We start from the raw sequence: 21,278 nt of genomic DNA, 5'->3' as shown, positions 1-21,278 counted from the left end.
GATGCTGTGTAAATCAATGTAACTAAATGAGCTGACACAGCACTGAATTTTCAGTATTTATTGTATATAAAGAATACAGAAAATCTGCAGCAGATCTGTAGCGTGTAAACGTACATTTAGGGGAAATATTCAGCTTGCTGCCTTTTGTTTGAATGGGGAATATATATTTTACTGCATTTTTTTTTGGGTGCAGGATCATGCTAGAACAGCATTTTCTAACCAGGGTGTCTCCAGCTGTTGCAAAACTTCAACTCCCAGCATGCCTGGACAGCCTTGATTTAAACATCACAACCACATCTGCCAATGTGAATTTTATCAAGTTCTTATCAACATTATACCTGTAAACTTCAGGCTGGAAATTCTATACCCCCCACAGGGATCCAAGTGAAATCATTTATTCATTGCACTGATGCTAATTTCAAGAGTTATTTATACACTAATGTAAAAAATTATAATAATATTATTGGAAAAAAAATATTATTGCCAAAAAAACTAAAAAACTGCTGCTGTGTCATAGGAGATGTGATTGTATCAGCAGAGAGGTTAACTTATATTTTGTAAATATGTTGATATCCATGTAAGATAACAGTGTCCATTGTAAATGTAACTTAAAGTTGACAAGGAGTTGTTTACAGGTTATTGATTTGACAATGAAATGGTTTAATTTTTTATGCGTTTTGCAAGTAAAAGTATTTATATACAACATCGTGCTTTTGACTCTTTATGAGTTTACCAAACAAGTTAAAGGGGAAAAAAAGAATTTCAAATCAACTGGTGCCAGAAAGTTAAACAGATTTGTAAATTATTTCTATAAAAAAATCTTAATCCTTGTAGTATCAGCTGCTGTATACTACAGAGGAAGTTGTGTAGTTCTTTCCAGTCCAAAAAAATACCAAAGTCCAGAATTGCATATTTTTGCTCATTTTGTATACCCTAAAAAAATTTATAAAAAGCGATCAAAAAGTCCCATAAAAACAATACAGATAAAAAAAATCCCCGTATACGGAATTTTTTTTTTATAGGGGTCAGAAGAGGACAATTTTAAACATACTAATTTTCATACAAAAAGTTATAATTTTTTAAAATAAGTAAAACAAAATCAAACCTATATAATTATATATAAATCGTTGTAACCTTATAGACCTGGATAGAGATGAGTGAAGTTACAGTAATTTGATTCATCATGAACTTCTCGGCTCGGCGGTTGCTGACTTTATCCTGCATAAATGAGTTCAGCTTTCAGGTGCTCCGGTGGGCTGGAGACTCTCTCCTAGGACTGTATTAACCTTTTGCAGCCCACCGAAGCACCTGAAAGCTGAACTAATTTATGCAGGATAAAGTCAGCAACTACCAAGCTGAGAAGTTCATGTTGAATCGAATCACTGTAACTTCTCTCATCTCCAGACCTGGACCTACAGATTAAAGATAAGGTGTCATTTTCACTTAAAAGTGCACTGCGTAGAAGCGGAATCTCCCAAAAGTTACAAAATGGTGTATTTTTATGTGGCCCCACAAATAATTTCTTGGGGGTTTCGCCATAGATTTAGTGGTGAAATGATTGATTTCATTACAAAGTAATTGTCATCAGCTGCGCAAAGCAAAGATCGCTCCGTGCTGATGACTCACGATACAGGGGCCGGAGTATCGTGATGTCACGGCCTCGCCCCCTCAATGCAAGCCAATGGGAGGGGGCATGACATCACGAGGGGGCGGGGCAGTGATGTCACCATACTCCGGCCCATGTATCGTGAGTCATCAGCTTCTTCACTCCGTGAAGCTGATGACAAGCGGGTACTGCAGGAGAGATTGCGGGGGTCCCCAGCGGCAAGACCCCTGCGATCAGGCATCTTATCCCCTATCCTTTGGATAGGGGATAAGTTGTCTAGGGGAAGAGTACCCCTTTAAGGGGTTAAACTGTCAGGGTAGAAAACTCAAAGCAATATGCTAAGAAAAAATCTAAGAAAATACACGAAGTAAATAAACAAAAAATTGGGTGGAAGAACTACAAGAAATTAAGTGAATTAAATTAGATAAGTAGAATTACATATTAGCCAAACATAAACTAGCACTAGTATTTAAAGTGAGGAAAACAAGGAGTGTGAATTGGAGAAAAGTGATATTCAGTGATAAATCACAAATCCGCACTGGCCAAGGAGATGATGCAGGAATCTCTGTTTGTTCCCGTTCTAATGGAACATGTAAAGATAACGTCATGAGTTACATGCTGTTGCTTGCTTTCTTGCCCTCCATCTTCACCTATTCCAATAGGTAAATAGGTAAAACAACATGGAAGGTCTGTTATAACACATGTAGATGGTTCATAAATTGGCAGATATTTTTCTGTGCAACTATGTTGGTGGAAGATCAGTGGTCTTTTATACGCTATAATTGTCTGATTTAGAAAAAATATAGTTCTCTATTAGGGTTCTGAGTTACAGCGGACCTGTCAGCAGGATTTAAGGGGTAATGTGCATTAATGTAGTCTTCTCCCGCTGTTCTGCACTAGGGAACTGCACAAGCACTGAACAGCATTCAAGCCGCCAGGAAAAGAATTAATTAATGTACATGCACTGCCCCACCTTGGGATGGTGCTTGCATTAGGTACAGCTGGAAAGGTGAAGTGAAGAAGACAGGCTGTGGGCACTGTCATTAAACATGATTTTTAATATTTGATTCCTTATGCCAAATAAATAACTTTTGTAATTGCCTTCCATAAAAAAAAACATTTTATGTTAGTTTTTCTGCTGTATACTTCTGGCCACAAAAGGATCTCCAAACTCAGGTTTCTCTGCAATGAGCTTGATTGACAGCTGCAAAAGAGCCTCTCAGTGAAACATGCATAGAGCCTGAGTGAAACATGCATAGAGCCTCAGTGAAAGCAGCTGTACAGAATAAAAGCTGAACAGAACCTCACTGAAAGAAGCACAGACTGAAAGCTGCTGCACAAAGCTTGAGGTCTTCTATTCATCACAGCACTGAAACAATGTGAGGGTGGAAGTTGTCCCCCAGCAGGCTTCAGTGATGTCATGCCTGCTGGGAAACGCCCACTTTCTCCTGCTGGGAGATTGCACTGTGAGCAAGAAGAAAGGTATGATACACAGCTTTTTAAAGCTCCGAAATTTTTTTGAAGGATGGGAGGGGTGTTAGGAGTAGTTATGGAACATAGGTTGAGTTAGTTTAGAAAAGTTTATTTGTCAGGTACTCTTTAACCCCTTAAGGACGCAGGACGTAAATGTACGTCCTGGTGAGGTGGTACTTAACGCACCAGGACGTACATTTACGTCCTAAGCATAACCGCGGGCATCGGAGCGATGCCCGTGTCATGCGCGGCTGATCCCGGCTGCTGATCGCAGCCAGGGACCCGCCGGCAATGGCCGACGCCCGCGATCTCGCGGGCGTCCGCCATTAACCCCTCAGGTGCCGGGATCAATACAGATCCCGGCATCTGCGGCAGTTCGCGATTAAAATGAACGATCGGATCGCCCGCAGCGCTGCTGCGGGGATCCGATCATTCATAACGCCGCACGGAGGTCCCCTCACCTTCCTCCGTGCGGCTCCCGGCGTCTCCTGCTCTGGTCTGTGATCGAGCAGACCAGAGCAGGAGATGACCGATAATACTGATCTGTTCTATGTCCTATACATAGAACAGATCAGTATTAGCAATCATGGTATTGCTATGAATAGTCCCCTATGGGGACTATTCAAGTGTAAAAAAAAATGTAAAAAAATGTAAAAGTAAAAGTAAAAAAAAAGTGAAAAATCCCCTCCCCCAATAAAAAAGTAAAACGTCCGTTTTTTCCTATTTTACCCCCAAAAAGCGTAAAAAACATTTTTTATAGACATATTTGGTATCGCCGCGTGCGTAAATGTCCGAACTATTAAAATAAGATGTTAATTATCCCGTACGGTGAACGGCGTGAACGAAAAAAAATTAAAAAAGTCCAAAATTCCTACTTTTTTAATACATTTTATTAAAAAAAAAATGATAAAAAATGTATTAAAAGTTTTTTATATACAAATGTGGTATCAAAAAAAGTACAGATCATGGCGCAAAAAATGAGCCCCCATACCGCCGCTTATACGGAAAAATAAAAAAGTTATAGGTCATCAAAATAAAGGGATTATAAACGTACTAATTTGGTTAAAAAGTTTGTGATTTTTTTTAAGCGCAACAATAATATAAAAGTATATAATAATGGGTATCATTTTAATCGTATTGACCCTCAGAATAAAGAACACACGTCATTTTTACCAGAAATTGTACGGCGTGAAAACAAAACCTTCCAAAATTAGCAAAATTGCGTTTTTCGTTTTAATTTCCCCACAAAAATAGTGTTTTTTGGTTGCGCCATACATTTTATGATATAATGAGTGATGTCATTACAAAGGACAACTGGTCGCGCAAAAAACAAGCCCTCATACTAGTCTGTGGATGAAAATATAAAAGAGTTATGATTTTTAGAAGGCGAGGAGGAAAAAATGAAAACGTAAAAATTAAATTGTCTGAGTCCTTAAGGCCAAAATGGGCTGAGTCCTTAAGGGGTTAAGCACAGGTGGGCATGGGCGAGCAGCCTCAGGATATGGGCAGGATGAACCTGGGCTCTTTCTGAATGAGGAAACCCCTAAAATCCTGCCGACTGGTCCTCCTAATCCCTAGCGGTCCCAAATTCTGCACCTCTATTAGCTAGAGCAGGGAGCAGCTATAAAAAGCATCTCTCTATGGAGAAAACAAGTTCTTGTGTATTATATAGCCAGCTTATTGCTTTCAACAATAACCGTGTAATGTTTTGTTAGCCCTAGAATGGTGATCCACAATACACAAAGATTACAGGGGATTCCTACAGCAGGACTGCCTGTCATCAACTGAGGCCCTTCTATGGAATTGTAAAAAGTGGACAACCCCTTTAAGACTTCTGACTTTGTAGAATACCCATAGCCTAAGGTATTTATTACATGGAGGCTGATATCGTCCTGTGTGATAGGGCCAGTGATAAGCTGAAAAACAAGAAAACACATTGGCTGTTAGCTTTGTTCCCGTATGCTAACATCTTTTGCAGACAAATGATGGATGCAGGGGGCTGCACAAGCAATCCAGTGATCGATCATACAGTATATCCCTCTGCATGCAATGTCTATGTTATAGGCTGTAAACAAAGCACCAATCTACAGGATTAGCGATTGTTTTCATAGCACATGGGCGCATCTAATAGGACCCTAAATATTGTTCAGGCAGTATTGTAAGTAAAGTCCTGCTTGTTTCATTTCTTGGTTATCTTTAATTTTACTCAATCCATGCAGTGCTCCAGGATATGTAATCTGGAAGCATTCTTGTCTATATGGAATGATAGGTAGTACCGATAGCTGTACGGGCAGATCACACAAGCTAATCTAATGGAGCAATGTTACACTACAAAGTATAAAGGAATGCGCCGCTGCATTTGTTTGCTCAGAACCTGTCACTCTACATGACAGGTGCACAAATCTCCCCTGCTAAAAATCAACACAATTACATATCTAATGCTGTCAGAGATTTCTTCTATAACTTGTGTTTGGTAAATCATGTAACTAGGTGATGGAATATATGGAGAAAATCAAAGTGCAGCCGCTCAGATGATCAACTGAACCTGCGATGATCAGCACCCACTACAGGGAAAATGTGGTATTATATGGCGTTATTATAAAGAGAATCTGACAGCTGGTGAATAGCTGTAAAAATAAATGTAACTTACATGTTTACATTACGTATGAAGTTCTGCCCTTTAGGAGCTCCTTGCTATAGCTCGAGAAAGAGAGAGAGAGAGAGAGAGAGAGAGAGATCACGGCATTGTACGGAGTTTGGAGGATTTTGCTCAAAATGTCATCTCCAGTCTGCACTGTGAAGGGGGGGGGGGCACCCATTGGGCAACCAGGGTCATATGGGTACTCTGCATCATACCTCCTTACAGATATCCTGTACATTTCTTAAAGGTACAGTGCAAAACAATATAAATTAACAGACAAAGACCATAACAAGTATCAAAGCATCACCTGAGCAGCAGGGCCCAGCGAGGGCACCTAAAGTCATTTTTACCTGACAGGACACACTCTGGCTCTGGGACACCACAGAATCATACTCAAGTTTCCACCTCCAAGAAGGAGCATTGCTTAATCAAAGAAGAAGAAAGCTGAACAAGAGCCCCTCCACCTATTCTAATCTCTCTTTAGTGACCTACAGTCTGAGTTAGTCCTCAGTGCTCAATAAGTTTTCATGCTTTCACAAGATCACATGTTTCAATGCCACAAACCTTTGAATAAGAAGTGCAAGTATTTTCAATACAGTAAGCCAATCTTTGAGGGCTTTTAGTGTGGTATCCCGGTACAGGACCTGGTCCTGTCACTTTGTCTGGAGTCCCCTCAGCCAGAGTCCCTCCATGCTAATGGGCTCTCCTGAAGTGCTAACCCCTAGTCGCCTCTCACTATGTTAATATGTAATGTATATATTTATATATTTAATTGATATAGGATACCTCTATATAGGACCTTAGAGGTCACGTGCCTTTAATTTATGTTATGCTATGGTTTAAAGGAGTTCTCCAACTGAAATATTTTATCCCCCGCTGTGCCCGGGCTGTAAAACTATACATAATAAACTTTCACTTACCTGCCTATGATCCCCCATTGTTCCGATATCGCCACCCGTGCTCCGGTCCCTGTCAGCTTCCTCTTCCTGCGGGTCGGTGACTTCACTCTGCGCTCAGCCTATCAGTGGCCGTGATGGGACATTGCACCGGCCGCTGATAGGCTGAGCGCGGAGTGAAGTCACCGACCCGCAGGAAGTGGAAGAGACCGGGACCAGAGAACGGGACGGCGATATCGGAACCACGGGGGAACGTAGGCAGGTAAGTGAAAGTTTATTATGTATAGTTTTACAGTCCGGGCACAGCGGGGGTTAAAAGTTTTAGCTTAGAGAACTCTTTTAAGGACCTTTGGGTCATGTGATGTACCCAGAGGTCAGGTTCTGCTGACCAATGAACTTTGTCCCTCCCCCTTAATATATAAGGGGCTGCTGCCACTTAATTCGCTCTCTTGTTCTGGACTATCAGAGAAAGCACATCTCATATCTCATCATCAATTCAAGCTAGGCGCCTTATCTTCCACAGCCACTAAACTGTGAGTCATCCAGCTCAAAACTACTAAAATCCTGTGTGACTACTGCAACTCAATTATATTCAAATCAGTAGCACAGTGCCTAGCAAATCAAAGCTCATTGTACTTAGAAGTCCCAGCAAACCTGTGAGGAACCTGAACTATGGTCCTCTATACAAAGACTGTTCTGTTATCTGCAGTTGCATAAAATATACAGTAAAGTTACTTCAAGTTTACTTCAGAAAATCTGCTGTGAGCATTCCGTTATTTCTCCCTGCCGTTTGTGGGACGGTTGGCGGTAGGACCATTACATTGAGGAAACCGCACCCTGGTGTCATGACAACAAAGGGTTAATACCACCAGACCCTACACTATTACCTGCCTACGTCGTTGAGGGAAGGGATGATCACGATCTTGTATAAGCGGAAGGGGGAGAGATGTGACCTGAAAAACTGTCGTCCCATCTCTCTCCTGAACGTGGACTACAAGATCCTCGCCAAGGTGCTGGCCAACAGGCTGAAACCTGTCATGGGGCAGATCGTCCATCCGGACCAGACCTGCGGCATTCCTGGTCGCAGGATTGCTGACAGCCTTGTCCTTGTGAGAGGCACGGTCCATTACATCCAGGACCGTGGGGGCCGCGCCGCCCTGGTCAGCTTAGATCAGGAGAAGGCGTTTGACCGTGTCTTCCACGCATTCATGGACAGGGCTTTGCGCAGGCTAGGTCTGGGGAAGATGTTTTGCTCTTTTGTTAACGTCATTTATTTTGATATTTACAGCACGGTGTTGGTGAATGGCTGGAAGACTAACCCCTTTCCCATCCTTTCCGGGGTTAGACAAGGCTGCCCTCTTTCACCTCTTCTTTTTGTTTGTGTTATAGAGCTCTTCGCTGAGAGTATCCGGCAGAATGGAGAGATCAGAGGGATCACCGCACCAGGACCAGATCGCTACGAGGTCAAGTGCTCGCCCTACATGGACGACGTGACCGTCTTCTGCGCTGACCTGCGTTCGGTGACTGCACTCGTCCAGACCTGCGAGGACTTCGGCAGAGCTTCGGGGGCAAAAGTCAACTGCGGGAAGTCGGAGGCCATGCTCTTCGGGAAATGGCACCTGGCTTCTTCCGCCCCCTTCCCTTTTACTGTTAAGCTGGACTTCATTCAAATTCTTGGAGTGTGGTTCGGGAAGGAAGTCTTGGCAAGACCGACTAGGAAAGATGAACTCGAAGATCGGACTGTGGAGCTCCAGAAAGCTCTCGATTGAAGGCAAGGCACTTGTCCTGCGGAGTGAAGTTTTGCCTGTGCTCCAGTACACCGCACAGGCCTGGCCTCCCCATACCACCGTTTGCAAGGCCATCACCCGGACAGTGTTTTGCTTCATCTGGGGCAAAATGGACAGAGTCAAGAGGACTGTGATGTACAAGGAGCCCCGCAAGGGTGGGAAGGGAATACCCGATATCCCCACTTTGCTGAGGGCCTCCTTTGCATGTGTCACCGTGCAGCGGACTCTTGTTGAAAAGAATGGCTCAGCGGGCAGGTCCATGTCTCGCTTGTTTCTCATGCCCCTGTGGAGACAGCTGGGCTGGGACAAGTGGGACAGCTCCATCCCTTACAACTGGAACACTCCCTGGTTCTATGGGGATGTTGTCCGGTTTGTGAGGGAGCACCAGCTGGAAGGACTGAAACCCGACCTATGGAAGCCAAAGACAATCTACAAGCTTATCCGAGCTAAGGACTTGACCGAGCTGGTTCCGGGACTCCCCGCAGCCACTGCAGAGACAGTTTGGACTAATGTGGCCTCAAAGCGGCTTATCAATGGACACAAGGACTTGTCGTGGATGGCCGACAAGGGAGGACTCTCTCTCAGGTCATTCATGCATGCCCACAACCTGTGCACAACCCGGTACTGCCCCCGGTGCCCCTACATGGAGGAAACATCTTTTCACGTGTTTTGGCAGTGCCCCTTTGCACAGGGTCTGTTGGATGCCCTGGAACATGAATTCAGAGACTCTGTACCCAGGAGCTGCCTATCGTACCATTCGGTGCTTTACGGTCTGTTCCCTGGGACCCACGACGTGGAGGCCATCCAGGAGGCCTGGCGCCTTATGAACTGTTTTAAGGACGCAGTGTGGCTTGCCAGGAACCGCCTCGTGATCAACAGGGAAAACATGTCCGTCCGGGACTGCCGCAGGTTCTACAAGAGCCTGCTTAGAGACTATTCTATCTTGGACAGCCCGGCCGTTGATAAGGAAGAAGAGGAGTGAAGACCCCTCTCCTTCTCCCATGTCTCCCTGAAGATATAGCCCAGCAGTTTGGCCCTGTGATCCGCCCCCTCCCCACCCCCACATAGTAGCCCACACCCCTACCCCGATCACAGATTGTGTTGTTTTGTTGTTCGATCTTTTGTGCTTCTCTATTACAGGATTGAGCCGAGTGTTAGAGTAGCATGATGTGCGATGTATAGCTTAGGGAAACTTTGCTGTGTATTGTACTGTCATGCTTTGTGTGATTGTAATTTATTGTATGACTTGTAATGACTGAACGGACAATAAAGCTCTTTCAATCACCCTACACTATTACCTGAACCACCGCTTCTCGGCCTTTTGGCTAAGATCAAGTGTAGTATCTGTTCTTATCAGTTTCCTGCTGGTGGAGAGACACGCCAGTCTGGGGCTGGGTGCTGCATGGAGGAGGCAGGTTTACCGGGGCTGGTGCCAGGTAACCAGCTCAACGGCTGTCCTGATGTGACCTGTTTTCTCCGGGTCTCGCCATGAGGTTGGGGGGGGAGGTGTAGAGCCGAGGTACTTCTGTGCCTCGGGGAGTAGTGACCCTGAGGTGCCAAAACTTACTGGGTGTTATAACTCACTGAGTGAACGCACTGCACCATACTCTTCACCTTTGGCCCTCACCCTTGGTATCCCGGCCTTCTGGCTAGGATCAGGGAAATTTTTATAGATCCGGCTGGATGACCGGGCAGTATATCTGCACTTATTCACTTATTTATTATTTTTGTATGTCACTGCGCCCATGGGCATCTTGGCTTCGGTCAAGATGCCATCAGTATACGGCTCCTCGGCTGATACCTTGGCTAACGCCTGGGTTGAAGCAAGGAGCCAGGATTTTCGGCCCCTTAGTAGCTTTGGCGAAAAGGGGCATCAAACCTGGATCCTTGCAGTTGCCTTTTGGCCCGGAGGTGAAGGGTAGGTTTGTTGGGGGGCCTCTCTCCTGTAGGAGAAGAGCTTAGTGATAGACCGCATCCTTTGTGCACTTTTTCTTGCACTTTGGGTGATAGAAAGCACTTGCCTCAGCTCTTAAAAAAGAAAAAAAAAATTACTTGCACCACCCAGTCTTTACATTAGCACTAGAATACAGGATAACTGGACTATATCCTCTGTGCAACTGTATTCCAGTAGTAACTTCACTTACACATGCGAAAAGCACATCAGAGACTTTCCATTCAGCATGTCTGCTGCAAAAGCAACTCTTAAAGGGACAGTGATCTACTCTAAAAAAAAAAAAAGTATAATTCCAATCTGTGCTGAAAAGTCTGTGTTATATACTTGAATCTGCACAGAAGGCTCACCTCTGTCCGTGTCAGGAACTGTCCAGAGCAGGAGATGTTTGCTATAGGGATTTGCTTCTACTCTGGACAGTTCCTGACACGGACAGAGGTGTAAGCAGAGAGCACTGTGGTCAGACTGGAAAGAACTACACAACTTGGAGCATACAGCGCCTAATATGTACTGGAAAGGATTACAATTTTAAATATAAGTAATTTAGTAATAGAGAAACATCATGAACATAGCTTTATTGGTATAAATATTATGAACAGTTCTGCTATCTCGTAAATCTGAAACTTTACTTTTTTTTCTGTAATGTGAAGATTACTTACCTCCCCTTCACATTACTTATCCTTACCAGACATTGTATATAGGGAGGGTGGAGGAAGAAAAAAGCACGCACTTCTGACAACAATATTGTTCAAGCAAACATCACGAGGGTGAGATATTTGAAAGGACTTAAACAAAAACACCAGATCAGGCTTAGTGCCGCTGTCATCCTAGATCTGATAAGCTTCACTGGGAGTATTGATGAAACTAGAGTTACACAAAATCACAAGAAGTATGACACAAAATGAAACTTGCTAGAACCGGGATGAAAAGTGTAATAAAAATCCTCAAGTGTAATGTACACTAAAGAGGTGTGAAGAGTATTGATGATATTGATGACTATGGCGACTTAGGAGAATCAGTGAACATGGAAGAAGTTTCACCTTCTACTAGAAGTATAAATAACCATAAAATGAGGAGACTGAACAATAAAGACATCAAGAACAGATTATACTAACAGATTTTTAGATTTAGACGGGAGAATGAATGTTTTAGAGATATTGCTTACGAAAGGAGTCAAAACTAACTTTGTTGTAATCTTTTTTTGTAGGTTATGTGCTTTTGTGTTAAAGGTCACCTGGAAACATTTAGCACCTTCTTTATAGGTCATTAGCTGAGTACCTGATATTGCCCAATCTTCCTACATAAACCTTGTGGGAGAGGAAAAGCAACAATGATGCTCGTGTCTTGAAATCCCGACTTCATATCCCAACCTTATATCCCTTCTCTCACTTCCTGTCTTCATATCCTATCCTCATATGCTGTCCTCACATCCCAATCTCATATCCAGTCCTCGTATCACAACCTCATATCCGGTCCTTGTAACCTTGTAACTTGGCCAAACAACAACCTTAGACTACAACAGCTGGGAGATGGTACCAGGACACTGGTTTAACATAAAAACTTGATTTAAACAAAAGGCCATTCTCTGATGACACATTTCCTTTAAAGTCAATTTGTTGCGGTGGCAGGATATACCCTTAAAACTGCAGCCAGCTCCGTAGTCTGTTGATAATGTGGGTAGTCTACTGAATTGCTGATGGCTTCATAGACTTGCATGGGACTTCCAGCAAATGTTGGAGTTGCACTTTAAAGGGTACCTTTCATCAAAAAAACTTTTGATATATTATAGATTAATGTATGCAGAATAACTTTCCAATAGCATGTTGTTAAAAAATATGCTTCTTTCTATTTAATTTTCCACCTTGAAAAAATGACCACTAGGGGTCTCCCTACCAGTCCTTTTTTTTATAGATTTCAGACTCGTGCTGGAGTCCTAAATGTCAGACTGCAGCCGGGACACAGACAAGCTCAACACTGCTCCCTGGCAGTGAGCAGTGGTGAGTTTATCTGTGTTCCAAATGCAGTCTGAGATTTAGGACTCCTGCATGAGTCTGAAATCTATAAAAAAGGACTGGTAGGGAGACCTCTAGTGGCCATTTTTTCAAAGTGGAAAATTAAATAGAAAGAAGCATATTTTTTAATAACATGCTATTGGAAAGTTATTCTGCATACATTAATCTATAATATATCAAAAAATTTTTTTTGATGAAAGGTACCCTTTAAGTGACAAACATTGTACAATTAATACACACGGACACACACACTTCAGACATAAAGCTCAGACAAGTCCAGAACAAACATCAGACACGCTGGACACATGGGACACATGCCAATGGGCTACAGCTAGCAGGAGTCTGCATACACAACCCCCCACCATAAGCATGCCATTAGTTAAGGGGGTTGTCTGAGAGAAAGCGCGTGCTGTAGATGGCACATGCTCCATTAATTTCTGTTGGAACGACAGAGATGATTGGGCCCCATTCTGGATATTGTGGAGGTCCCAGTGGTCGGATACCCCATGATCAGATACTTATCCCCTATCCTGTGGATAGGGGATACAATATTTTTCACTGGACAACCCCTTTAGGCTCAACATTATAACAATACTAAACCACACCTCCATGAAGCCAGATCTGTACACTCTTCCGGACCCTCTTACATAGTTACATAGTTAGTACGGTCGAAAAAAGACATATGTCCATCAAGTTCAACCAGGGAATTAAGGGGTAGGGGTGTGGCGCGATATTGGGGAAGGGATGGGATTTTATATTTCTTCATAAGCATTAATGTTATTTTGTTCCATGAATGTATCTAATCCTGTTTTAAAGCTGTTAATTGTTCCTGCTGTGACCAGTTCCTGAGGTAGACAGTTCCATAAATTCACAGTCCTCACGGTAAAGAAGGCGTGTCGCCCCTTGAGACTAAACTTTTTCTTCTCCAGATGGAGGGAGTGCCCCCTCGTCGTTTGGGGGGGTTTAACCTGGAACAGTTTTTCTCCATATTTTTTGTATGGGCCATTAATACACTTATATACGTTTATCATATCCCCCCTTAAACGTCTCTTCTCAAGACTAAACAATTGTAACTCCTTTAATCGCTCCTCATAGCTAAGATGTTCCATGCCCCATGCGTCTCTGCACCCTTTCCAACTCCGCAGTGTCCCTTTTATGGACAGGTGCCCAAAACTGAACAGCATATTCCAGGTGAGGCCGTACCAATGCTTTATAAAGGGGGAGTATTATGTCCCTGTCCCTTGAGTCCATGCCTCTTTTGATACATGACAATATCCTGCCGGCTTTGGAAGCAGCAGCCTGACATTGCATGCTATTCTGTAGTCTGTGATCTACAAGTACACCCAGATCCTTCTCTACCAGTGACTCTGCCAGTTTAATCCCCCCTAAGACATACGATACATGCAGGTTATTAGTACCCAGATGCATAACTTTACATTTATCCACATTGAACCTCATTTGCCAAGTGGATGCCCAGACACTTAGTCTATCCAAGTCATCTTGTAACTTATGCACATCCTCTATAGACTGTACCGTGCTACAAAGCTTGGTGTCATCTGCAAAGATAGAAACAGAGCTGTTAATACCATCCTCTATATCATTGATAAATAAATTAAACAACAGCGGGCCCAGTACTGAACCTTGGGGTACACCACTAATAACCGGGGACCAATCAGAGTACGAATCATTGACCACCACTCTCTGGGTACGATCCATGAGCCAGTGTTCAATCCAGTTACAAACTAAAATTTCCAAACCCAAAGACCTTAACTTACCTGTCAGATGTCTATGAGGGACAGAATCAAACGCTTTAGCAAAATCCAGAAACACTATATCCACAGCCATTCCTCTGTCAAGGCTTCTACTCACCTCTTCATAAAAGCAAATTAGATTGGTTTGACAACTTCTATCCTTAGTAAACCCATGCTGGCTATCACTTATAATACAATTATCCCCTATGTATTCCTGTATGTAATCCCTTATAAGTCCTTCAAACAATTTACCCACAATACACGTTAAACTTACCGGTCTATAGTTTCCTGGGGAAGACCTAGAGCCCTTTTTGAAGATTGGCACCACATTCGCCTTGCGCCAGTCCATTGGCACAATACCAGACACCAGAGAATCTCTAAATATCATGAACAGGGGTACAGATATTACTGAACTTACCTCTCTAAGAACTCTTGGGTGTAGTCCATCCGGCCCTGGGGATTTGCTTACATTTATATCACTTAACTTACCTTGTACCATCTCTACATTAAGCCAGTTCAGTACATTACATGATGTGTTACCAGCACTGACCTGGCCAATGTCAGCTCCTTTTTCCATAGTGTATACAGAACTAAAGAACCCATTCAGTAGCTCCGCCTTCTCTTGATCGCCTGTGACAACCTCCCCATTATCATTATTAAGGGGTCCTACATGCTCTGTCCTTGATTTTTTTGCATTTATATATCTAAAAAAATATTTAGGATTAGTTTTGCTTTCTTTGGCCACCTGTCTCTCGTTTTGAATTTTTGCTGTTTTTATTACATTTTTACAGATTTTATTAAGCTCCTTGTACTGTTTAAATGTTATAGCTGACCCATCAGATTTGAATTTTTTGAAAGCTATTTTTTTGTTGTTTATTGCTCTTTTAACATCATTTGTCAGCCATGTAGGATTTAGTTTTAATCGTTTATATTTGTTCCCCTTTGGTATATATTTAGCTGTATAGTTATTTAGAGTTGATTTAAAGATGTCCCATTTACCTTCTGTATCAGTATTTGAGAACACCTCCCCCCAGTCTATGTCCTGTAGTGCAGCTCTCAGCCCAGGGAAATTTGCCTTTTTAAAGTTATATGTTTTTGCCTTCCCCGCCTGTCTTTGTTTTCTACATTTTAAGTCAAAAGTAACTATATTGTGGTCGCTATTACCAAGGTTTTCCCGCACAGTTACATTTCCAACCAGCTCTGCGTTGTTGGAAATGATCAGATCCAACAGATACAATCTGATACAGACACAATCTGTTTCTTCTAGCAGTAATATATTTGGAATGGCTGTCCTTCGTCTTTGAGACACTGTGCAGACTACATATCTTCTGAGCTATGTTAAAACAGATGCCTGTTCGTTTTTACTGTACAGTACAAGAAATAATATTTATATATTATTTCTTGTACTGTACAGTAAAAACGAACAATGCAATATATGTTACAAATTAAAGTTATTCACAGTTTGGTAAATGCAATGTAATAATGAAATAATTAAAAATAATAAAACATTTTCTCACTCAAAACTGTTTGTATTAAATGAAAGCCGAAGAAAATTAAAAATAATTGCGACAACCTGTACAATAAAAATAACATTTCATTTGAAAGTTTGTTCCAAGAAACCACTACTCTTTCAGTAAAATAATATTTTCTCATGTTGCTTCTCATCAACCTCCCTTGTTCTTCTATTTAGTTTTGTATTAAAAGAACTTCCCTTCTTAATCTTTTTTAACAAATATATAGGTTTTGACCCTGTCCCGTCTTTTTTTTCATAGTATTTTAGTCAGCATTTTAGGCAAAACCAGGAATGGGTTCAAAACAAAGAAAAACGTCCATTATAGTTTTTCTCTGTATCAGTTCTGACCTAAATACTGACCAAAATACTGTCCCTGATTTACTAAGAGTGGAGTGTAGTTTTCTTTTGGGTTTTGATTCCCGACAGGTATTTTTCCACGGTATTTACTAATATTTCCCTACATTTTGCTTTTCCCTACGTTTTGTTTCAATTGCTCTGATCGTGCGTTTTTTCAAGAGCTCAAATCCACCACATTTTATGTGGGAACATATGTAAATATGCTGGGATTTTTGGAAACTGTCAGAGACACAGCCCTTTATCGGCAACCATGCTCCCCTTTCTTGATGGCCACACCCTCTTTCCAGGTTTTCTGAGTAAAATAGAGAGTTGGTAGGGTTTTTTTTCCCGCAAAATCCCAAACTCTGTGTGTAAACCCAACCTTAGTTATATGAAACAGAACAGAGAGTCGGAAGAAGCCGCTGTGAAACCTCGTTGCTCTTTTTAATGGAACGTACCTGTGTTGTTTGACCCCATTTTCCGTAAATAAAGGTAATTGGATTGTGGATCAATTGCAGCTCATCTATTCCGCTTTACACTGTGTATATCTGGGACTTCCAGCCTTAGTTATTCCTGATTTCATGATCAACAGTGCAGTACAATATATGAGCAATTTAAAGATTGCTTGTCAAACTCCCCTTGTGGATCTAATAAAATGGAAAAAATTAAGTTTAATAAAATATAATTTAACAAAATTCCCCTCACCAAGAAAACAAATAATAAAAAATAAATAAATAAATAGCTTCATCAATATGGCCCAGAATAAATCCAGGGGAAAGGGGATAATAATAATAATAATAATGATAATAATAACAACACATATTTAGAATAAAATAATAACAAAAGTAAGGAAATAATATTTAATATTCAAATTCAATATTGAAAATAATTTTAATAATTATGTTACTTTCCTGCATTAGGTTAGTAACAGGTTTCTGCTCTTCGCTTAAAATTATATATCAAGGCCGATTTGAAATGACAGTTCTGAAAAGTGCCTTTCATGTCGGCCAAACATTGACTTACTTCTGGTCAGTGGCTGATATTTACATTTTGCAATTTATAATTCCAACAAAAAGCAAAAGTAAGTTTGAAGAAGGTTGTAGTTTGCTTTGGATTAACTACTTCATAGGCATCCCAGGAAGAGCTGCTAAACCTTCCTTGTGTTAGACACCTGTTCAAACTCTCATAGCTAAAGACTGTTTAGCTTCAATATTTGCTTTATTCTGATCAACCAAATACTCCAGAAATCAGAACTGGTTAATGCCCTAAGATTACTCACTACACCTCATGTGTTCCTGTAGAATAAGGAGCCTTGTGTGTTCATACTTGAAGATCCTGATAAAGAAGCAATTAAAAAACATTTATTTTTCAAATATACAGTAACAAAAGCACCGGCTTCAGTAAGTTGTCACCGGCTTGTTTTTGCAGTGGAATTCTTTGAATAGTAACTCGATAAAGGTGCAGTAGGTTGAAAACATTGTGTACTCTACTTTCCTGTGTGCAGAAGTCTGTAGAGCAGCACACAGCACATCCTGTGGATCCATATTATACTAACATACAATGCTTCATTAACGCAATGCTTCTATGGGAGAATTCCTTGTAATATGTCATTCAATAAAACATGATGCAGATTTTCATGATGCGACATACAAAAAACTATGCATTTGTATGGCGCAAAAAATATATGCAGACCCCATGCACCATTATAGGTCATTCATTACGGCCGTATACCTAGGTATGAGTTTAACTGAAAGATGTGAGTGGTTGGCACTACATAATGCCCATATTAGCTGCTCCATTTAATGGGCACAGCCCATGCCTTTTAATGCCATATACAGCAAAAACTGACCTCTAATAGAGCTTAGTGCTAGTAAAAGAGAGACAGCAGCACTGGGGTGTGCAATCCAATCTTCTTTATTGAAACATCAATGAGTTACAGGGTAAAACTTAAGAGATGTGTAGTAAATCCGGGAAAAGACCGTTCCACAGCGGTTCAATATGGTGTTGAACCGAGAAACCTGGTCTGTCAACTGGGCTTTCACAACCACTCAGTTCTCAATGAAGCAAGTGCTCAGATAATTGCTGCTGGCTTAAAGGGGTACTCCAAAGTAAAAAAATTTTTTTAATTAACTGGTTCCAGAAAGTTAAACAGATATGTAAATTACTTTAATTTAAAAATCTTATTCCTTCCAGTACTTATCAGCTGCTGTATGTTCCAGAGGAAGTTCTTTTCTTTTTTAATTTCCTTTCTGTCTGACCACAGTGCTCTCTGCTGACACCTCTGTCCATTTTAGGAACTGTCCAGAGTATGAGCAAATCCCTATAGCAAGCCTATCCTGCTCCGGACAGTTCCTAAAATGGACAGAGATGTCAGCAGAGAGCACTGTGGAAAAATTAGGGGCCTTCCACACTGCTAACTCTCCACCTGGAGATATTCTGGTCAGAGATTCTGTCTGCATGGGGCGCTGATGAAATTATTGGTGGTAGGACTGATTGGACATGCGCTGTCTTCATAGACAGCAATGCAGTCCATTAGAATTCCGTTAAAAGAATGAATATGTTAATTATTTTGGCAGGTCCTGAATCTTGAATTTTCCTGTGAAATTTTCCGTTACAGAAAGTTCCACAGTGTGAACGCTGCAGCAGAATCATGTGGTGTCCCAGAACGGGATAGTGTGGCCCCATACTGTCCTCCTGCCCTGTCAGGCAGAGTCCCTCTTATAGTATCACCATAATGTATATATGTTTGCATTATAAAAGTGTACTGTTTCTTTAATGTTTGTTTTATCTAAGAGCCGAGGAACGTGCTCTCGAATCACCCAAAGTGCAAGAAAAAGTGCAAACGTGTTACACTAAAAAAACGTGCACAGAGGATGCGGTCTATCGCAAGCCCTTCTCCAATAGGCCCCCAACAAACCTTACCCTTCACCTCCGGACCAAAAGGTACCTGCAAGGTTCCAGGTTCGATGTCCCTTTTTGCCGAAGCTACTAAGGGACCACAAATGATTCCGGCATCCCCCTTGGCGTTAGCCATGGTATCTGCCCGCAGAGCCGATAACGGTTGGTACCCTGCCAAAGCAGGAGTACCCGGGGTGTTTGCAGGGAGGTGCGGAACCTGATGGCCACACACCTCCCCTAGACCGCCAGAAGGGCTACCGTATCCTGACAAATCCAGTGGACACACAACACGCAAAAAGTGACACAGTGAGACAAAAAGAAATAAATAAATGAATGTGTGCAGATATACTGCCCGGACATCCGGCCGGATCTATAAAAATTTCTCTGATCCTAGCCAGAAGGCCGGGAATCAAGAGGTGAGTGCCACAACGTGAAGAGATTATGGTGCCCATGCTTCCACTCAGTGAGTCCATCCTCCCAGTGAGTTTCGGCACCTCGGGGTCACCACTCCCCGAGGCACAAAAGTACCTCGGCTCTAGACCCTCTCAGCCTCATGGCGAGACATGGAGGGAACAGGTCACATCGATACAGCCGTCAAGCTTATTCCTCAGAACCAGCCCTTGAAAGCCCTGGTACACCCGCCCCCTCCATGCAGCACCCATCCCCACCAGCCCAAAACCGGCATCATTCGGGCACCGGCATGAAACTGATAAGAACAGATACTACACTTGACCTTAGCCAAAAGGCCGAGAAGCGATATGTTTGTACCGTGTGATTGTTGCCCAGGAGGCAATAGTGACCAGATGACTCCCCAGGTGACCTATGGGCTCCTTGCACAGCCACCCTATATAATAAGGGGAGGGGCTGCAATCTCTCTCTTTCCATGCTCTTTCCACTGAGGTCCAGTGCAGTCAAGTTGCTCCAGTGTCTGTGTCCAGAGCATTGGAGGCTTCAAGCCTAAAGTCCTGCAGCCACAAGTCGGTCATCAGTAAGTCAAGTCATCTTATTGTCAGTCACCATCTCTGTCAAGTTCATCTGTAGTCTGTAGTCTTCATCTGTAGTCCCAGCAAGCCTGCGAGGTCCCCCTGAGTCACTGGTCACCTCCCCGGGATATTTGGCTGAACTGCAACCACACCCTGGCATCACGACAAGAAGGGGTTAATACCATCCGCCCCTTGGGCCATAACATCTGCCCTGCATCTACCCTGCACCTCACACCCCAACACCACATCTTTTTGGCATCACGAACCGGATACAGGTGTGCGCCATTTACCACAAGCCCTTCCCCCTAGTCTGAACTGTGTACGAAACTGTCAGTAAAAATCGCTTGTCCATGCGACAGAACTTGCACCAGAAAAAGTGTACAGGACTATGTCTGTAAATGTGTTTTAACAAAGGCACTTGTGAAATAAAGGGGGAGGTGAAGAATAGTTTGCTGCCTGCTGTTTGGAAAACTGTGAAAGTCACTACAACAATCAGCAAAATCAGAACCGAAGCCATGCTATGCAGTTCCACTGTGCCGATACCTGAAAGGGTAAAAGAGGCACCAGAGAAGCGCCCGAAAATGTCCCGCACTGGTCAACGTCCTGCCCCTGGGCGTGGAAGTAATTTCGCTGTGTCCATGCTGAAGTGGAACTATGAAGATTCGCCCCTTGTTGCCAGGGAAGCGGAAGTCCGCGCTGCACAGATGACGTCCTTCCAGCCGGCGGCCATTTTCCCGGAGCCCGATATAAAAGGGACCATGGGGCCGAAGATCCTCAGTTTGCCGGAAGTCTCAGAGAACAGTAAAATGGTGGAGCAGCCAAGTGCACGTGTGGAGAGTACTAAGATGGCACAGGAGGCCCGGCAAGTTGCTGCGGCCACGGCACAACTATTTCAGTATCTTGCTGACCGATTGCAGCAGTTGTCCCTCGGGGCCTGTCACCTGATCCCGCTACTGAAGGACAACGACTGGCCAGCTACCCCGGAAGGGGGAACTTCCAAATCATCAGAAGCATCAGATGTATCATCGGTGGTGAGGCTGTCCCCTCATCACCAGACCTGGGGGTCCTGCGCCGAAATCCAGACAGAGGAATCAGAAGTGAGTACCCTGTCTGAGGCCGCGTTTTCTACCCCTCTTTCCACCCCTAGCCCAGAGCAAACCCCCCAGGCCCCAAAATCTGTTGAGTCTACTGCACGTCAGCAGTCACAACCCTTACCTAGGTGGTTGTTTGGGGATGAGCCCAACTTAATCCATTACATGAGGGAGCACCTTTTTCCTCTACCAGGGATTTCCCATCCCCCAGATCCTCTGGCCCAGTCCGAAAGGACCAAGAGAGATGCTGAAGTTGCCGCAATTGTGGGCTCAGAGGATGGAGTGGTATGGGCCTAAGCAGCTGCCGTTTGAGGTGCGACAGGAGCAGCAGCAGGATACT

General features: G+C 43.0%; 2 pseudogenes; one reads left to right on the top strand and one right to left on the bottom strand.

Moving 5' to 3' along the window:
* Positions 1-9,708: 9,708 nt before the first annotated feature.
* LOC130343443 (U2 spliceosomal RNA) lies at positions 9,709-9,875 on the top strand (annotated as a pseudogene).
* Positions 9,876-19,513: 9,638 nt separating this feature from the next.
* Positions 19,514-19,622, bottom strand: LOC130344029 (U2 spliceosomal RNA; annotated as a pseudogene).
* Positions 19,623-21,278: the final 1,656 nt, after the last annotated feature.

The sequence above is a fragment of the Hyla sarda genome, chromosome 1 (genome assembly GCF_029499605.1).
Source record: "Hyla sarda isolate aHylSar1 chromosome 1, aHylSar1.hap1, whole genome shotgun sequence".
NCBI classification, from domain to species: Eukaryota; Metazoa; Chordata; class Amphibia; order Anura; family Hylidae; genus Hyla; species Hyla sarda.
Note: the sequence above shows the minus strand (reverse complement) of the source record. Positions and strands in the feature narration are given on the sequence as shown.